The sequence below is a fragment of the Pelmatolapia mariae genome, linkage group LG20 (genome assembly GCF_036321145.2).
Source record: "Pelmatolapia mariae isolate MD_Pm_ZW linkage group LG20, Pm_UMD_F_2, whole genome shotgun sequence".
Taxonomy (NCBI): domain Eukaryota; kingdom Metazoa; phylum Chordata; class Actinopteri; order Cichliformes; family Cichlidae; genus Pelmatolapia; species Pelmatolapia mariae.
Window position 1 is genome coordinate 37313863 of NC_086244.1, and position 21394 is coordinate 37335256.

Consider the following 21394-nt stretch of genomic DNA (forward strand, 5'->3'; position numbering starts at 1 on the left):
TTTGTTCAAGTTATTCCCTAAATAGTTATTATAAACCATCTTTTTACTGCACAAGTGGTAGGGGATGCCAACTTCCGTTAAAGCTCTTATATTTGATAACTAGATGAAAATTAGTTGGAAAAAGTCTTTTATCGTGCACGATTTTGAATCACATTATAGTGGAGGATCACAACAGCCAAGCTCTGGCAGGGCTAGAAGTTGCAGATGAGGTAACTGTGTGGAAAATAGATTGACAGAGATACTTAGAAATGAAATTGGTAACAATGGCAAAGCTCCATGTCATACAGTATATTCCGCCTTCGTAGCTTTCAATTCAAGGTTCAGACGTTTGCTAACTGATGTCACTGTTAAAGTTATGAGCTGACACTTATGCTGTTTCACCAAAAAACCTAATGCTTGAATAATAATAGGCTTATGTCTTTCTGGCAAAATTTGCTAGTGTTTATTATTTTAAATGTGTTTTTATCTTTTCAATTTTTTTTTAAATTTTTAGTAGAGTTTTTTTAGACCCCTTGTCCTCTCAGAAAAACTTTGAAACAGTTTAAAATAAATCAGAGTCTACAATCAAGATGAAGAGTTTTTAACTCATTAAGCTTTATATAAATGGAAAGCTCATTTGTATAGTTTTAAGCCTGGGCTGTAAGGAGTGTGTGGCTAATGCTATTGTTTAAATCAGGTAGAGGTTCCTTTTTTTTTTGAGAGGAAAGTTTTCAGGGAAGGAAATGCAGAAGGACAGGCGACAGTTGTGCACACACGTGGACAACATGTTATGCAGAAGGTACAACCTGAAAGATATTTGAATATTTTACATTTATTTTGAATTACTTGGTCTCTCAGTCTAAGGAGGTACAGAAATATTGGATATAGTGGACAAAAAGTTGTTGAATACAGAACTACCAGGCAGGAAGAAAAGAGGAAAACAGAGAAGAATCATGGGTGTAGTGAAGAAGGACATGCAGAGGGTGAGCCAAAAGAAGAAGAAGAGAGGAAACTTTTAAATATGGTCTAAAGTATATCAAAAGGCTTCAAAACACACTGATATCTGAAATAAGAATGAGTGATGACGTGCTATGTATGATTTCTAGAAAGTCCGAGTTCTAAAAAACTATAAATGGTCTTTAATGGCAAAGGAGTGGACACATGCAGTAGAATAAAATGAGGGTGTGGTTGAGAAGCAGCCTGCAGTCTCCAACTTCTCAAACTTCAGTGATAATGAGGCACGTGGTATGGAAGCTCGCTTTGTTTCCAAAGAATGTGGGAGAGTGTGTAAAATATAAATTAATGCAAAGATTCAAACACAAAGACAACATATCAAATTTTAAAACAGACTTTTTAAATGTGTGCTCATTTGTGCATAAAACACCAGATGAAACATCTAACAATTAATTAGGCCAATTAGTAACATGATTGAGTATAAAAAGACCGTCACAGTGAGGCTGAGTCATTGAGAAGTAACGATGGGAAGGGGGTCACTGTTCTGTGAAAAGACTGCACGGCCTTTCAATAATTGAGAGACTTAATCATTTGCGGTGCATAATATGTATGACTAAAAGATTCAGAAAATCTGGTAAAGTATGCAGAGGCCAAAACCTCACATCGAATGCCTGCGGTTTTTGGGTTCTTCCACAACCAAATAAGAAAAAAATAGCTGAACAAGATAAAGAAATTTAGGGCGGAATAAGGTAAAAAGAAAACATTTTCTGCAGTCCAACAAAATGTTAAAAATACTTTTTGGAAACCCTGGACTCTGCATCCTCTGGGCTACAAAGGAGCTTTTTAGCATTATTGCACACGGCACGGGTACCTAAAAGCTATCAGAGTTGGGGTTACACACAGGTAAACATGTATAATAGATAGTCCTTCACAGAAACATCCACTACCAACCAGACAACTTCTTTTTACAGTTCTGTTCATGCACAGATCTCCTCAGCAATTCTCAAACTCTTAGTGTTGTTAAAGAAGTACTGATGAAACACACTGCTCAACATGATCCTGTCTGTATTGAATGTCTAATAAATCCACAATAAAATAGTTTAGAATATATCATATATTTCGATTATTATAGGTTGTAAGTGATTTGCAAATCAGTGCATAGTTTCAATAACCTTTTATATGGCAAACCAACTGTTTTGGAAGTAGAGTTGTACAACTTTTTCTTTGCTACTTGTTTTACAGGGTCCGTTGGAACACTGGCTTCTTTCCAAAATCCAAAGTAGATATGAATATTAGGGTGAATGGTTGTCTGCTTTAGCTTTGTGGTGGACTGGCAAAAAGTCCAAGAACAAGGACTGTCAGCCCATCACAGAGCAGGAAGTCCCTTGAATTGGAGGGATGGAATAATTAGTTATTTGTTTCTAAGAATTATTTTTTCTAGAATTCTCGTTTTCTATCATTTGCATCATAAAATATCAATACAATGATCCATATTTTGAAATAAGAAGGGTGGTAACTCTCTTTTTTTTATTATTTAATATTTATATTTGTGACTTTTGAATATAGAGTGGACCACGTGACAACCTCCAGAGCTAAAAAAATGAAGTGCCAGTTCACCTTCAAAAGGAAGTCCCTCACCATAGTCCAGTGTTTCCCAACCACTGTGCAGTGGCACATAGGTGTGCTTTGAGAAATGATCAGGTGTGCCGTGGAAGATTATCTGGTTCCACCTGATTAGTACGTCTAAGCGATCTGTGTAAGTAACGGACAGAACAATTACATTCTCTTCCTCTAGAGGGCAGTACAACTACCTGCTCTAATTAAATGGGTTGCCAACTGCCAGTAAAACAGAAGAAGACGAAGAAGAAATTACATAATAGTCATGCTGTGAGAGGATCCAGGTAATAGCAATAGATAAATATTTGAAAAGAGAATTTCGGTCCAGATGAAGGCTCTAGCATTAGTAGTGATCAGAAGAAAGCAAAAAAGGTATGGACAATACCTTTAACCGAGCGGTATTGACAATATAACCGAGAGGTATTGACAATACCTTTGCCAATTCCAGTGTACCTGGTGCGCAGGGAAAAATGATCAATATGCTTTTTGTGACATTTTTGTTTGGTGGTGTGTTGTGTGATTTTTCTGATGTGAAATAAGTGCCGTGACTCCAAAAGGTTGGGAAACACTGCCATAGTCTGTCATGTTAAAATGCTCAACGTCACAGCACTAAAAAGCACATTTACAGACTGGTACAAAAAACAGTTTTGGCTTCTATGTGTAGTTTCCCCCTCCGTCACAAATATATGTTGTTTTGTTTGTCTTTTTAAGAACTCATTCAGAGTCATGACCACTTTTTATTGGCGTCTGCGAGGCCTCACCTCTATTAAATACATCAGTTGAACTGGACTCCCCCACGGTGTTTTTGCTATTGATGCCTTTTGGGGGATTTTTAATCAAAATGTCTGACAAATAATATGGCATACTTTGTATTTTTTTGGTGTGTGGACTTCTACTATTAGTCTGCTAATTAGCACTAATTAACTGATATCTACATGTGTGAACTGCATCTGAACAGTTTATGAATGCAGCTTGCTAACCGTGCTAGCGAGTGCTAACAAAACATGGTAATCACTTGCGCCTTAAAACCAGCACACTAACGTCAAGGGGTAAAAATGTGGATTTCAAAACCATTTGATAATGTCATCCATATTTGATACTTTCTGCGAGTGTGACCTGGTGTATTGTTGATTTTGTCTTGAATCTCCTCACGTATGTAGATGATATAATGGTATTCTCTCCATATAGTGCTAGTCTTCACTTGTCTTTGAGACATGCAGTCTGTTTCACATTGTACCAACACGTATCATGCAAATAGGTTTCTTAAAAGTGATCTTGGAAAAACCCTTTTTTTCCCATTTTTTTCTTCTGTCTGGTACTGCTCTTAAGGTGTATAATGAGATTAAATATTTAGGACATTACATAAGCAGTGCTCTTTCAGATGGTAAGGACATCTATAGCGCAACCAAATATGTTGGCTCGTAAATTTAGCTGGTGTGCTGCAATTGTGAAATACTCTCCTTTTAATGCTTTTTATAACCTCCTGTTTACGGCCCATCTGTGGCTTTGCTACAAAAAAAGGCATCTTGCACAGACTCTCCATGGCTTATGACAGTATGAGGCTGTTCCTGAAAACCCTGTAATCTGCAATGCAAGCCAGATGTTTCCTTAGGACTGTGTACCCACCTGCTCTGCTGTAAACTTTATATAGATATATATGTTGAGTTATCTTATTCTGCTAATGACTCCTTTGTATTGTACTGCTTTTTGTGTGTCTGTAAATCCATAATTACTAATTTATTACTTTATCTTTTTTCCTTTATATTCTATTGTTATTTATTATTGTGCATTTTTACATAAATTCCAGTACAAACTTTGTCCGTATTAAGTTAAATCAACCAATTAAATGCTGATCCAGTCACCTCTAGAAAGTTTTATTTTTGTTGTGTTTTTATAAGCTTGGAATCTTTCAGTCCCCAGTGATATACCTCATGTACCTCGCTGCCATGTTTCTCCTGCTTAGCCCCTCTTTACTCTGTGCTTCTGTTCTCTCTTTTTGTGTTCTCTTCCCTTCTGTGTCAAAGAATATAAACTGCATCCGTAACTGCAGGGGCCCTGACACACCTGGAACCCGTGCACGGCACTCTTCAAAAACGCATTTCCAAACAAACATCACCTCAGCCTTTTCTTTATCTCATCTTAGCTGTTGCCTCCGATATGTACCACAAATAAAACCACGCAGACACACATCCGCAATCACACCTTGAACCACCACTTCTAAACCTCAATCTGCTTCACCTCATTCAGCGCACGTCCTTTTCCTCCTCCCCTGTCCTTCCTGCACCCCCACCCGCACGCCGCCCCTTCTCTCCCTGCTCTCGACTGATCAGGGGTCAGGCTGCAGTGTCTCCATTAGTCACGTCTCATTTCTTCGCGGCCCCACTGACTCTGATCTGGGGTCAGGGACTGCCCAGCAGCCATTTCCCCTCCCTACCGGCGCCCGGGTGTTCTGGCTGACCCTACCTCTTATCTCTGTTAAGTCAGACACTCGCTGGCGGTGGTCCTCTCATCGCCTATCAGGCTCACTACTCTTCCTCCTGCTGCCTGCACACACAAGTGAGTGTACTGACAGTGTGCACGCACGGATACACACTCACACAGGTGCACATGCATGCATGGAAAAAAAGCACACAAGTCTCATTTCAACTTAGCAGGAGAAGCTGGTAATTCTTGGCAGTACAAGATGTACAGAAAGTGCACATTAACAGAGACAGTGTATGGTAAGTTCCTGAAAGCTTTTCAATTTGCTGATAAACACAGGTGCCTGTATTCTGATTTGTATGTAAACGCTCATTAAAATCCCTACAGCTACAACATTTGGTAATAACTAATTGACAAGGAAGAGTTCATTATTATTAATAAGCTGTGAAGTTTGACTGTGTAACAGCCATGAGGTCATCTTAACAAAGCTAAGGCCTAGTCTTGGCTTGCAAACATGCTCACAGTGACAGTATTAATATGATGTTGTTAAACTGGTCATCCTTACACTGACATTGTAATTGAGTTGCAAATTAGCCCAAAACACAAAAAACAGGAAACACTGATGAGAATATCATCAGTTCTGCAAATATACAATAACACAACAATATGACGTGGGAAGTCACATTAGAATTTGAATTTTGATGGTGGCTCACCCTGGGTGAAGTGCTAAAAAGAGTGAGGACCTGAGAACAGAAATGTAAGAGTTTTGTGAGAGAAAAGAGAGAAAAGGCAACGACCTTGAACAGCTTTCAGATGCAGAATGGATGTTATTTTGCATTTTCTGTTAATTTGACTGTCCTTCACATTTACACCTCAGACAACAACTTTTAACGCACTTGTTCTAACCCTAAACACACTGCATGTCTCTGACTGAACAAGGAAAAAAAATTTAATTCATAATTAAAAATCTACAGATAAAGTAATTAAACTACAAGAAAAACTGCAATAGATTTAAAATGTCATTACCATTGCCTAATTGTGACATCTACTGTTTTCAGAAGCAGTTTTATAAAGAGATTTCAACTTATTACTGCCTACCAATGGTGTAAGGGCTCCATCCAGGAAATGTGATTGAAACAAACAGTATTACTTGTTATGTAAACCTGTATGCACATTACTTCTGAGGAATTTCAGGCTAAAGTCAACATGGTCAAATGTGTATAATTTGACAGTAAGATTATTCATAAAGGCAAGTGTAGTTTGCGTTATCTGAAAAAATAAAGTCTTACCTTGTTAACAGTCATTGTAAAAATGTCCAGTCTCTGGAGTTTCAAATACTGAAAGCATTTTATGCCAAATCTTGCACAGTAATTTTCCTGTAATGTTATCTCTTGCACTATATACGTAAAACCAACCATAGTAATAACAGCATCGGACCATCATGACTGTAAAGAGACAACTTTTTGTCTGCTCTTCCCTTGCAGTTATTCTTATTCCTTAATTCTTACCGACCTAGTTAACCAGCCGGTCCCTAATATGTATTTATTTTCTTTCACATATTGAATTTTAATATAATAATAACATTAAGATTTTCAGCAAAAATTCTAATCTTTGTCTTCGATGGAGGCAGTCATCAAATCGTTTATCATAGCCAAACTTTTCAAAGGCTGGAGAATTCTTGTTTTACAACATTCAAAACATTAAATACAATCTATAACAAAACAACCCTAAAGTAGAATCACTCAACTAAATAAAGTACAATGGCTCAATGAGGATGTGGAGCATGATGGCATGGTGGTAGCACTGTTGCCTCAGAACTAGAGGGTCCTGTGTTTGACTTGACTATCTGGCAGGGCCCTGGGGTTTGCATGTTCTCCCTGTTTTTGCGTGGGTCCTCTTCGGTACTCTGCCCGGTACTCTGGTACTCCCCCTGCGTCAGATCGGTGACCTGTCCAGGGTGTCCAATGGATGGATGGCTCATGGATGATTACACAAGGAAAGAAGCACAACTTGATATAAAAAAAGATACGACAGCTACCTCTCTCTCAGCTGATGGTAGATTCATTGACCAATTCTACCAACAATAACGACACTTAAAGACAATTTCCTCAGGAAGACACACTCCACAGACAACAGCAAAATGTTCACTCGCTCACAACAATGCAGTGACTCCGCATTTCTTTTTAGCTACGCGGCTAATGTTCCTTTTCATTTCACAATATGACTGCATGGTCATACTGTGATCTGGAAAGTGTGGGTAATATCTAGCCTCCATGAAAAACTTCTTACTACACTCAGTATTCTCTCTAGGTCTTATCAGCTCACCAGGCTTGTCAGTCTTTTTGTCCCAACATCTCACATTTCCCATGATGACAGCTGAAACCATTTACTGCTTTTTAGTTTGAAACCCCCATCGTCTCCTCTGTAGCTCCTGCAGGAGCACAGGCCTGTGTACAGTAGAGAAGCCAGAGTGGTCAGCCTGTGAGGATTCGCCATTGCCAAAAATGTAATGCGAAGGAAAAACCACAAGCCATGACATGGAACTTGGCTTAAAAAGATTTACAACAACCAACCAAAAGTAGCCATTTCACCACAGGATGGGACCACAAAAAGCAAGTTAGCTTTAGCTTTGTTGAGAAAACAGATTGCTAGTTACCACTAAATGTAATCTGTTTATGGATCGAATTGATGCAGAAATTGAATCCAGCTGGGTTCAGAAAATAGTTTTTGCAAATGCACATTTGTACACCAAAACTGGGCAGACATGTCATTATAAGCTACTCATTGCTGAATTGTGGTAATCGGTGTATTCACTAAATTAACAAGAATGCTATTTGGCTGTCAGTGCATGCAGTTAACACTAAAACAGAGGGTGGCATGAGGCAGAAGGTTCCCACAGACATGATTAATTAATCAGGAGGAAATTACACAGACATGAAAACCACTGATAAATGAAGTGAATAACACTGATCTTGTCCTTACAATGCAATGTTCTGGTGGTACTCATGTTACATTGTTACATAGACCTCACTGCAAAATATACAATATAAAATGTTCAAATAATCAATAATTAGTCTGCTTTTTATTTAAAATTATTTATTTAAAATTGGCTCTTTAAAGGTATTGTCTGGTGCCAGCTTCTACACACAGACATTTACACATGGTCAGCCATGACCAGAGGCACTGTTTTCCTTCTATTCAGTCACCTTGTTCTTGTCAAAGCAAATCACTTAAAAATGCAATTTTTGTCATGCAAAAACATTTTTTAAATGTCATTGTGACCTCATAAAATGTGTTATCGGGCATAACTCAATAATTTATTAGCTAATTAATAAACAATTTCAAATGGCTAAACAGGAAAGGAAAAGATCAACTTCACCGTGACATTATAACATTCTTCAATATTTAAACTTAACATCAAATCATCTCCAGTAATAGAAATCGCCCTCAGACATCGGTGCATTGGTGGTTCTTGGTGTCCAGGGATGGGCGTTCAGGCTCACTCCTGGTGGCTGCTTGTTGGGGCCTGGAGCCTGGGCTCGCTCGGGCCCCTTCGGGGGGTGGGGTGCCCCCGGCCTCTGGGCCTGGGGCTCGGTCACTCTGGCACAGCTGGCTGCTGGCGGAGCTCACGGGCACGTCACTGCAACCCCCCCTGGCTTCTGCTCCACGGCTGCTGAGTGACCCCTCATTTGGGGCTCTCCTCAGCTCTTTCCGGGATAGTGGCACGGTTGCCCCTCCGTTGGTCTTCCTTGGTCTCTTGTGCTCTGAGGGTCTCTGGATGTCTGGAGCTTGGATCTCTTCCATACCTGCTTCATGCCCTGGAGGACGGGGCTATGGCCCCCCACACCCTCTAGCAGATCATTACATGAAGGAACCTTTTAAACACAAGCACGCTCATGCTCACAGGTGTACACACGGGTGTATGGGCAGAAATCTGTGCCATCAGAAACTGAATTTGAATAAGTTAAATTTGAATTTGAATTGCTCAGATTGAATCTGAATTGTAACTTGAATAAATGCTTTTGAAAACTGAATTTGAATTAGTCTAATTTGAAATTGAATTTATGGTTTGAAAATGATCATCACTAAATTGAAATTGAATTTTATATTTTGAAAATGAATTGATTTGCTTTGAAACTGCATTTTATCCTTTAAAAATTCAACTCTCGAATAATTTCAGTTTCACTTCTCACCATTCAGTTTCAGTTCTACAATTCAATTTCAGTTCCAAAATTCAGTTTTTTGGAACTTACATCCGGTTCCGGGTCAAGCGCAGATTAATAGAACTACGTTTTACTAGCGGACCGAAAGTGTTACTGACGGGATTCTACAGCATCTTGAGCTGAATTAAGACTTCAGAAGTCATTCGTCATGTCGAATGACCAGCGGATAAACTCTCAGGTTGGTAATAAATGTATTACATGTATAAGAACAAGCGTCATGTTAACAAATGATAGCCGTAAGGTAACTTTTATGCTTATTGTAGCTGTTAGCTAAACACGCTAATTTAGCGTATTTTGCCCTGAATTCAGCTTTGACAAACAAATATGATCGACTGTTTCTAGTAGAATTCCAAAGTTGTCATCTTGTACCCTGTCAGAGCCCTGTATGCTTGCAGAGACCCATACAGTAGGGAAACAGGCAAAACGGTGTCCAAACCTTTGTATTTTAGCTTTATTTATGTCTTACACAGCATCCCAACTCTTTAGCTAACTTAATAACTTTAGCTAAAGTGAATAGTTAGTCTAATTTATTAGTACAGCATTACTGGATCACCTGTTTAAAGTGATATAATATGATATACAACTATCACTGAAACAGCAAACTTTGTAAATAAACAAACAACACTTCTCATTCTCTAAACGTTTGGCCACAGCTGTAGATTACACTATCAGTGCTTGTTCACTCTTGACAATAATTACATTTCTAAATTCTCTTTGTGCATTTACAGGTAAACAATATCTAATATTTTATCTAAATGACTGCTTTGTCTTTGAAAAGGTGAAGAGCCTGAGGCCGGTGACAGTCCAGTTCTACTCTAAGTACATCCTTACGGTGGCTCACAGGACAAGGCCACATTCCTGTCCTGCCAGAAGAGAAGAGAAACTTCAGAGTGTTCATGCAGTTCAACCACACCTGTCATATTCCATATGACAGGGGTCTCAAACTCCAGTCCTCAAGGGCTGGTGTCATGCAACTTTTACATGCCCTCGAGCACTGGAGTTTGAGACCCCTGCCGTATGGTGTTCATGCTGTTTTCTACCCCACAGTTACAGCATGTCTGACTGCCTGTTCAGCATATGCAAAAATATATGATGAGTTTAAACATGTGATGACTAAGGCCTTCCATTATGGTGTTTGTCATCACGTCACAGACATCTGGATGATCATTTGGAATAAACTAAAAACTTGTTACTTCATCTTTTATCTTTATTATTATTATTGTTCTTATTTTACATTTTTCATTGTTAGGCATTAGGTTTATTTGTAGTAGTCCTTTCCAACTTCTTTCCCTCTTCCATGTTACTGTGTCAGCTTGTCAGCATCTATTTGGGTTTGGAAGTGGAACAGAAAGTAAGGAAATCCAAAGTGCCATTAAAACCAGGAGAGGTTCTTATATTTCAGAAGAAGGGATTAATTCAAAAGAAATGACCTCAATGCCATATTTTATTTAGGAACTCTAGAGAGCACTTTGCAAAATAACACATTCTTATAATTTCACCCTCAGATGAGCCAAGCTACGACTGTCAGGGAAGGTGATGTAGGTACAGAGCATGTGAGAGTGGTTAAGTTAATGTCTCTTGTCTAGATGAAGGCACAAGAGGGATCAATGGCAATGCGTAGAGATTCAGTATCTTCAGTCTTCAGTGGACACTCCATTTCTGGCACAAAACACCTGTAAAAGATGGTCGATTTAGGAGGTGACCCGACAACTTCAGCCTGTCAAACATAGCAATGGAGCAGTATGTTTAAAAAAAAAATCTAATTAAGCATGCACTCAGTACCCTAAGAATTATTATGGTAGTTAAACACAGTGATAGTTGTATATCATATTATATCACTTCAAACAGAGGTGATCCAGTAATGCTGTACTAATAAATTAGACTAACTATTCACTTTAGCTAAAGTTATTAAGTTAGCTAAAGAGTTGGGATGCTGTGTAAGACATAAATAAAGCTAAAATACAAAGGTTTGGACACTGTTTTGCATGTTTCCCTACTGTATGGGTCTCTGCAAGCATACAGGGCTCTGAGAGGGTACAAGATGACAACTTTGGAATTCTACTAGAAACAGTCGATCATATTTGTTTGTCAAAGCTGAATTCAGGGCAAAATATGCTAAATTAGCGTGTTTAGCTAACAGCTACAATAAGCATAAAAGTTACCTTACGGCTATCATTTGTTAACATGACGCTTGTTCTTATACATGTAATACATTTATTACCAACCTGAGAGTTTATCCGCTGGTCATTCGACATGACGAATGACTTCTGAAGTCTTAATTCAGCTCAAGATGCTGTAGAATCCCGTCAGTAACACTTTCGGTCCGCTAGTAAAACGTAGTTCTATTAATCTGCGCTTGACCCGGAACCGGATGTAAGTTCCAAAAAACTGAATTTTGGAACTGAAATTGAATTGTAGAACTGAAACTGAATGGTGAGAAGTGAAACTGAAATTATTCGAGAGTTGAATTTTTAAAGGATAAAATGCAGTTTCAAAGCAAATCAATTCATTTTCAAAATATAAAATTCAATTTCAATTTAGTGATGATCATTTTCAAACCATAAATTCAATTTCAAATTAGACTAATTCAAATTCAGTTTTCAAAAGCATCTATTTAAGTTACAATTCAGATTCAATCTGAGCAATTCAAATTCAAATTTAACTTATTCAAATTCAGTTTCTGATGGCACAGATTGGTGCTCACAGACACAAACTACACCCTTTTTGGCTGCTACATTAAAGCACACTGTGCGCTGTCGATCTTAAGTACTGCACAATAATATTCAATATTTAGTATTTACTGTTATATTCACATAGATTATCGTGATGATGTTGTTTATTATATTGCTCTCTTTTTTTGCTTGTTTTCTCTTTTTTCTTTCTCAACAGGTGATGCAGGTGATTGATATATGTATTTTTTTATGTTTGTTTTTGTTTTTTGCCCTTTATCAACGTTCCTCTTCCCCGCTGTTTTTCTTTCCCTACCTCTCTTTCTTTCTCCCTTTTCTTTCCCCCAGTCATGTCTGTCCCTTGTGTAGCAAGTGAAAATAAAATCAAATAAACAAACAAACAAAGGTCAATCAAATGGACCAATATGGCAAGGCCGGGATGGTCCATTTGGTAAAGTAAATCCGTTGGGCATCTTTCTTGGCCTTTAGACAATAATTCTGATGGCAAAAGAACCAAGCGGGACAGGCGGGGAAAAAAAAAGAAGAAATCTCTTAATTCATGAGATTTTAACGTGTTCAACACACTGGCTCAGCTACTCATTTACTTCAAAGTGTTCACCACATATTTTTAATAAGTCTGGAATGAAACAGATGTCAATGCAACTTGTCTGTAATTTACAGTTGAAAGGCTATCCTGTTAATTGATTAGTTGTTTTACAGTTTCGATAATCTTCCAAGAAATGTATTAAACCAGTACGGTGATGGAAATTCAGCCAGTTTGCTGCTCTACGTGTGAGGTATGAATAAGACAAGCCACTTTTTCTTTTGTTATTATTTTCAACAAGTTGTTAACATGCAGCAGACTAAATAATCAAAAGCAATTAATACATTAGTTTTTCAGTAATAAAAAATATTGTTTGTCATATGGTCTTCTTTGACGGTGTGCAATATGGAAGGTGTATCAAAAAGAACAATCTGATTTTAAAGTGTTAGTTACATTCACCAGTAACAACTGAACCATGATTTGTGAGTTTTACCAAGTCGCTGGTAGGATAACAACAGCAGTGGCTGCAGTGACCTCAAGATATGCTCTCAAAAGTATGGAGGGATACATTGAGCACTTGTATGTAAAATTTTATATTCACCTATGTATTTCCATTACTTTTAAAAAATTGCATTTTTGTGTGGTTTTGGTTGCTGGTTAGATGTAGAAAGACATATTTGTTATGTTTAAGACGTGAAAGATTTTATTTTATTACTTAACAAAACAAAATCTTGTAAACTAATATCCTTGCTCCTATATCCTTCGTTCTTCTCCAGACTAAATCTCTCAGCTGGATTTCCACTGAGTCAACCAGGGTCACTGTTAGCTACACTGTCTTATAAGCAGCTCGATACTCCCCAGCGTGTGGCTGCTGGGTATTATGAGTGCCTGTGCATGTGTGAACTTGCTATCCTTAACTTCCTCTTTTCCTCCATCCACCCCTCTTACTTGTCCTCCCGGCCCTGAACTGGCTGACCTGCCGAAGAGGAACCAAAGTTGTAGCAGTCTTAGTTTTGTTGCTGCAAATAAACCCACCTACACATTCCAATCACAATCTGTCAGCCAGAGAGATTGAATGTATCTCTTACTGCAAGCATGTTTGTCATTTTACCCATTTACATTATGTTGCTGCTGCACCTGTTGGCTGACACGGCGATGCGTAGACAAATTTGTACTTGAATGAGACCCGGCTAAATTGCTCACCTTGATTGGCAATTTGAAAGCCTATCAGCAAATCTTGGCTTCCTATGACATGCATTTCTGAGTATTTTTGATGCCATGTAATGCCTCCTCATCACACTTTGTCTTTCTTTAAACGATTTTTTGTCTATGCAGCTCATTTGTTCTGCCTTAATTACAATAAAATGTTATCAACCGCCACTTCAAATAGCAATTCCAGCACGGCCGAGGTGTTTTCTACGGTTGGTTAATTTTCTGTAAGTTTTTATCCTTCCTTGAAAGTTGTGCCGGAGTAGGTTTTTTTATGCAGTCTTGCTCAGGTGCTTGCCGAGTGTGCCCTATGGGGCAAAACAAAGCTAAATCTATAAACGCATCTGAAGCAAACGCAGCATGCTTTAAGTTTCCTGATTTCAATCGATATCCCAACCTTGGTTCATTTTAATCATTCATAGTCTAATCTTGAATGTAATGGTGGCTTCAGGGCATGATAAGCTGTGCACCTTGTCTATAAATGATGGCATGGCATCAGCCATAGGCTGCTGAATGACAGGGAATCAATACGGAGGGCCTCTTTTCAAATGCAAAAAGGATATTTACCTGTATCACTTTAAATTAATGAGAATGTAAGCACTTGAAATTCAATTCCAAAGATATCTCGTCCGTCTGCTATAATTAAGTCTGTGCTATTGACCGCTCGCATCAGCCGGCTGTCATGTTCTCCTTCTATTCCCTTTTCAATTTTTCCCCCCTGCTCCTTCATTCAGTCTGCATCAGTCTGCAGCCCCTCCACACTGTACAGACTGTGCAGGAGTGAGGTTACACAGGGGCCCTGTGCTGTGTAGATCAGTACATGTGAGCCACAGACAGCCAGTGTGAAACTGTAACCTTGAAATAATCCTGTAACTATTCCCTCATCAGCTATCCTCTGCTGTAATGTATAGTGCATGTGGAGGGAAAATATGAAAGACTTCCTATGCATTATGGAACAAAGATGGCTTCTATTGTGAATTCGGAACAGCAGACTTGGAGTGTGGGTGCACGTGTGTGTGTGCACCCAATGTCTCCTGTCAGGATGTATGCTATGTTTTTGTCTGAGACCAGAAAATGGGCCAACAAAAACACTTTTCAGACCAGTATGTCATCAGCAATACTCACCAGCTCCTCTCAGTAATTAGTCTCTGGATGGGTTCACACTACCCAGAGAAGAGAAATAGAGTGAACTCGAAGGAAAGTAGGGTAACATAATAATAGCCATAACATGCCTGACATTATAGTCAGATCTGTCAGATTTCTTGCAACTGTCTAGATGTGCCAGTACAAATCCTGCTATTTCACTTGTTGTACAAGCCCAGTAAAAATAACCTGTAACATTTACAGCATTGTTCTCAACAAAAGTTTGGTACACTTTTACTAATGATTTAATACAAATAGCTTAAATCAAACTGAAAGGCTTTAATCCTTGTACTGTGACTGATTATGACCACATCACTGTAGTAAAGCAAAATTTGTTTTCAGCATCATCATCTGTGGATTCCACATCTTATAGGGTACCAACAGGCACGCTAAGTTAGCTGATGGGTTCCTTGGCATTTCACACTGGAAATGTTGTAGCTAGTGTTGCTTCAGTTCAAATTAATTTAAGTTTAATTTTATTTATACAAAGACACAACAGCACACTACGTATTGTAAGATAGAGACCCTACAATAATAGAGCGAAAACCCCAAACAATCAAACAACCCCCTATGAGCAAGTGCTTGCTGACAGTGTGAAGGTAAAACTCTCTCTGACAGAACCAGGCTCAGGGAGTGTAACCACACCTGTTTTTCCTGTGTTCTCTTTGTTCTTCTAACCCAGATGTAACCTGGTTCCAGAATTTGGCACTGACTGATTTAGCATAAATCAGTACTCTGCAATACCAGCATTATTCGGTACTGAGCTTAAAAAGCGCTGAGTTCAGTATCCAACAATCTAAGAGCTGAATTTGTGATTCCCATACATCGTACATGTACATAACCTCACTGCATAACCGCCTGGTGTACACCTTTCTTTTACAACATTTATAAACCTGGGTTCTAATTTTTATTTTTTTTTCTCATTCAGCTGTAAACATACACATTCAAATGAATTCAGGAGTTTCAGTCACTTCCATGCCCACCCTGTTCCAACAACACTGCACATCAGTACATAAAGCGAGGTCCATAATGAAATGGATGAATTTGGTGTGGAAGAACTTGAATGGCCTGCACAGAGTCCTGACCTCAACCCGATAAAACGCCTCTGGGATCAAATAAAGTCCAGACTGTGAGTCAGGCTCTCGTCCAACATCAGTGTCTGACATCACAAATGTGCTTATAGAAAAATGGTCAAAAATCCCATACCCACATAGCAAATTGGTATGGCCCAGATCTGGCCCACACAATGTGCTTACGCATGGCCCACATACCGCAAAGAATGACGGCCCTTTGGTGGCCCCGATCTGGTTTTCCAGAGGTGGCCCACACATGAGCCAGCACAAGGCCAGTTTCAGACACACTGGAGGTCCTGTGCTGGCCCATGTGTGGACTACCTCTGGCAAACTTGATCTGGCCCAGAACAGTTTCAGCTCTGGCCCCAGATGTCAGCCTAATGTGTACTTTAATCAAGCCATGTAATAACAACATGTGCCGGAACATGATAGTGCAAAAGTAACATGACGAAACTCTGTTCAGACAGTGAATGGACAGATTCTTAAATAGCGCTTTTTTACTCTCCCGGATCACTCAAAGTGCTCTATACAACATTCACCCAATCACACACTTTCTCTAAACTGAGTGCTTCCTAACTACATTCATACACATTCAGACTCTTGACATGCATTAAACTTGACGTGATCGAACCACTAACCTTCCAATCAGTAGATGACCTGCTCTACCTCCTGAGCTACAGCCACCCAGTGATAAACATGAGTAAACCCTCACTAGGTTTTGGATAAAGTGTACACTCACAAACCCGTCAAACCTGCATTTGAAACGTTGGCAACCATAGCAGAATAGTATTGCAACATGGCATTTGGGTCTTCTAACTAAAATAGGAAAATAGGAACATAAATAGTGCCATCATTGCCAGATCTGGCCCACATCTGGTTGACATACACCCTGCCATGACACCAGTCAGTCAGAAGTGCCAGCTTGATGCCGGATCTGGGGACGACCTGTTTTCTATGAGCCCGGGCTACATAAACCAAACCACAATCGGGCCAGATGTGGCATGCCATCACATAAACAGTACCATCTACACCAGGCCTACCCCACATCTGGATGACATACCACTTACCATGCCAGAAGTCAGCCAGCAGTGCTGACTTGACACCAGATCCGGGCCAGACCTGTCTGCTATGTGGGTAAGTGCTTCTAAACCTTTTGGAAAGCCTTCCCAGAAGAGCTGAAATGATACTAAACCCTAACTCAAAATTTACACATTAAAAACAGATAGTAAACAAAAATACACAGACACACAAAAACACTGATACAAATGTATGTATTTCTGTGTGGTAAGGGCATGGTTTTTGCCCTTGAATACATCCTCTGGTCACCCTTCAGTTATTCGACATTAGACACCCACCAGAGCCCACTCATCTAGTCTATGCTGTAGCAAGAAAAAGGGGAAATGCTGTCATGCCAAGATTGTCATATGGAAACACTGGAGATAAACAATGAAGAGGTGAACATAGAGGCAACTAAGGTGAGAGAATCGAAACATGAATGTAATGAATGAGTAATAAACATATAAGATGCTGCGTTGTTGTGTGTATCTATGAAGGGCTGTACAAGCCAAAATTCATTCTTTCACTCTCACACACATACATTCTTCTTTCACACACACATACTTTCACTCTCACATACATTTATTTTCACTCTCACATACATATATTCTTCTGTCAGACACACGCATTGTCACTCTCACATACATGTATTCTTCTTTCACATACATATATTTTCACTCTCACATACATTTATTTTTCACTCTCACATACATATATTCTTCTGTCAGACACACGTATTGTCACTCTCACATACATGTATTCTTCTTTCACACACATATACTTTCACTCTCACATACATTTATTTTCACTCTCACATACATGTATTCTTCTTTCACATACATATATTTTCACTCTCACATAGTTTTATTTTAATTTTTATATTTAGATATTTTTATTCTCATGTTTACACATATTTAACACACACATTGCAATATTGTGCTCTCTTATACATGTATTTTAATGTACATATTTACAAATTTTCACTCTAACATACATGCATTTTCATTTATGCATTCCTACATTTTGCTCTCATTTACATGCATTCAATATGCATTTAATCTCACAAATAATATATGTATGTAAGAAGAGAATGCATACATGTCTGAAGAAAATATATGTATGCAAGAGAATAATGTATGTGAATGAAAGAGTATAGTGGAAACGGAAGGAGTTTAATGGAAACGGAAGGCTGGGTGTCTGTACCGCTGTGATTGGCTGAGAAGCACGCGCGGGTCACTTTCAAGTGTCTGACAGCATGGAGGGGGGAGAAGAAACTCGAGTTCTTCAGCAAGCTATCGGGGTGTTAAGACATATTTTATCATCTCCTGAAACGGTCACATCGTTGTCCTCGTCACTTGATCGAGATGGGACGGGCTCAACTGCACCCAGTGTTACCCACAGCACGGTGGAAAGTGAGATGAGGGAACTTTTTAGACCAGCTAACACCCGGGTAGCTTCAACGAGCCAAGTAGCTACATGGAGTTCGACTGGAGTGGGGCAGTCTTTTATGGCGTTATTTTTGTGCCACTATTCTGAGCGCACGTTAAAAAAAAAATTGAGCGCACGTAAAAAAAAGTTTGCAGGTGCAAGTGTTGCATTTTGAGGAGAAATTTATTTTGAGCGAAGAAAAGCTGAATTTGAGTGAACAAAATTCATTGCTGCGTGCAAAAAATGTATTTCAGTGTTTGCTATTATCCATACACACACACAATAGCAGCAATTTTTTTCATTCTAGCTAAAGTACGGGACTAATCGCGTTCCTTTTCATCTCAATACGGATGTATTGTAATTGGTCCAGCCCAGAGTTGATCATGACCAATTGGGTAATCCACCTCCTTTCATTGTTTATACCGTTACAAAAACAAACAAACATAAAAATGAAAAATCACCATCGGCCCACCAGGCAAATGCCCGGTATGCCCAATGGCCAGTCCAGCTATGCGGTCAGCTGGTGGGTAACAGGCATCTCCGAAAACGTTAGAGCACTTATGGAAATATGTGATGTCTTGATGAATCAAGCAGATATTTGAAGTTTACACAGCACCATTCTCGCATGAAAATATCTTAAAAGTTTATTTTGTGACCCAGAAAAGAGTAATATTTCAAACTCCGCCACTCTGTGTTCCTCCGCCACTGCCTCGTTTGAGTTTTGGACGAAATGGATTCTGGGATATTGCATTTCGTCATTTCGAGCTGATTGGAGACCAGAACAGCCAATCAGATATTTTTGCATCCAAGTCTGTGATTGGCTGGTTTTGTGGCACAAATATAACGGCGTACACAAAGGGTTGAGCGCGCACGGGCAGAAATGTTGAGAGCACGAGCGAGCGCAAATGCAAAAACTGATCGAGAGGGGCTGCTATTGTGTGTGTGTATGGATAATAGCAAACACTGAAATACATTTTTTGCACGCAGCAATGAATTTTGTTCACTCAAATTCAGCTTTTCTTCGCTCAAAATAAATTTCTCCTCAAAATGCAACACTTGCACCTGCAAACTTTTTTTTACGTGCGCTCAATTTTTTTTTTTTAACGTGCGCTCAGAATAGTGGCACAAAAATAACGCCATAAAAGACTGCCCCACTCCAGTCGAACTCCGTGTGGCTACTTGGCTCGTTGAAGCTACCCGGGTGTTAGCTGGTCTAAAAAGTTCCCTCATCTCACTTTCCACCGTGCTGTGGGTAACACTGGGTGCAGTTGAGCCCGTCCCATCTCGATCAAGTGACGAGGACAACGATGTGACCGTTTCAGGAGATGATAAAATATGTCTTAACACTCCGATAGCTTGCTGAAGAACTCGAGTTTCTTCTCCCCCCTCCATGCTGTCAGACACTTGAAAGTGACCCGCGCGTGCTTCTCAGCCAATCACAGCGGTACAGACACCCAGCCTTCCGTTTCCATTAAACTCCTTCCGTTTCCACTATACTCTTTCATTCACATACATTATTCTCTTGCATACATATATTTTCTTCAGACATGTATGCATTCTCTTCTTACATACATATATTATTTGTGAGATTAAATGCATATTGAATGCATGTAAATGAGAGCAAAATGTAGGAATGCATAAATGAAAATGCATGTATGTTAGAGTGAAAATTTGGAAATATGTACATTAAAATACATGTATAAGAGAGCACAATATTGCAATGTGTGTGTTAAATATGTGTAAACATGAGAATAAAAATATCTAAATATAAAAATTAAAATAAAACTATGTGAGAGTGAAAATATATGTATGTGAAAGAAGAATACATGTATGTGAGAGTGACAATACATGTGTCTGACAGAAGAATATATGTATGTGAGAGTGAAAATATATGTATGTGAGAGTGAAAGTATATGTGTGTGAAAGAAGAATGTATGTGTGTGAGAGTGAAAGAATGAATTTTGGCTTGTACGGCCCCTCATACTCTATGGTGTGACTTTTAGTGTTTTGGAGGAAAAATATTTCACCCTACATTTTGAGAGCTTATCAGTCAGCAAATTTGTCCTCCAAGAAATTGCTTTGCTGCCTCAGGGAAACAATGTGCTGTAAGACCAAAATGTCACAGTTTTGTACAGATGCTCAAATAATAGATTTAGATGAAAACAAGAAGTTTATATATATATTTCTTTTATTTTAGCAATTATCAAGTCAATTTTCATATAAGCATTTAATGCAACAAGCAATTAACTGTGTGTATTTTTCCTGCATGTGCATGGAAACACAGAAACACATACATTGCTAATTAGGCAAACATGACATTTCTGTCTTTTGACTATTTAGGAACGTTATTGCATCCTGCTACTTTACAGCTTTTTCCACAGTTTCCTGACACCAACACACACATGGACAAACATCATCATTTCCACACACACACTATTGCTTAGCGATACAGATCACACATGTTTGATCACCAAACTGTTCCTAAAACAGTTTGCCTATTCCCTGGCCCTAAAATCCAATTTTTCCTCTAATAAGATGTTCTTGTGCCTATTTCTTATAAGTTAGTACAATTTCATGTTAGTGCTTGCTACTTAAATATCGCTGAATGTGCCCTATGAGCCCTATAACACTACTGCTTCCATTGCTACCACTGTTAGTAGTATTACTAAGTCGAGGGCGACCGTGGTTCAGGGGGTTGGGAAGGTTGCCGGTTCGATCCCCCAGCTCTTTCTGTCCTGGTTGTTGTGCAAGACAATTGGGCAAGACACTTTACCCTACCGTCTACTGGTGTTGGCCAGAGGGGCCGATGGCGCGATATGGCAGCCTTGCTTCTGTCAGTCTGCCCCAGGGCAGCTGTGGCTACAACTGTGGTTTGCCTGCACCAGTGTGTGAATGTGAGAGTGAATGAATAGTGGAATTGTAAAGCGCTTTGGGTGCCTAGAAAAGCGCTATATAAATGCAATCCATTATTATTAATAATTAATTAATAAATGTGTTATTTGTATTGCCCTTTGGTCATTATGTAGAGTTTTCTAAAACACCACAAGCAGTAAAATGCTCAGAATTACAATTAGAGAA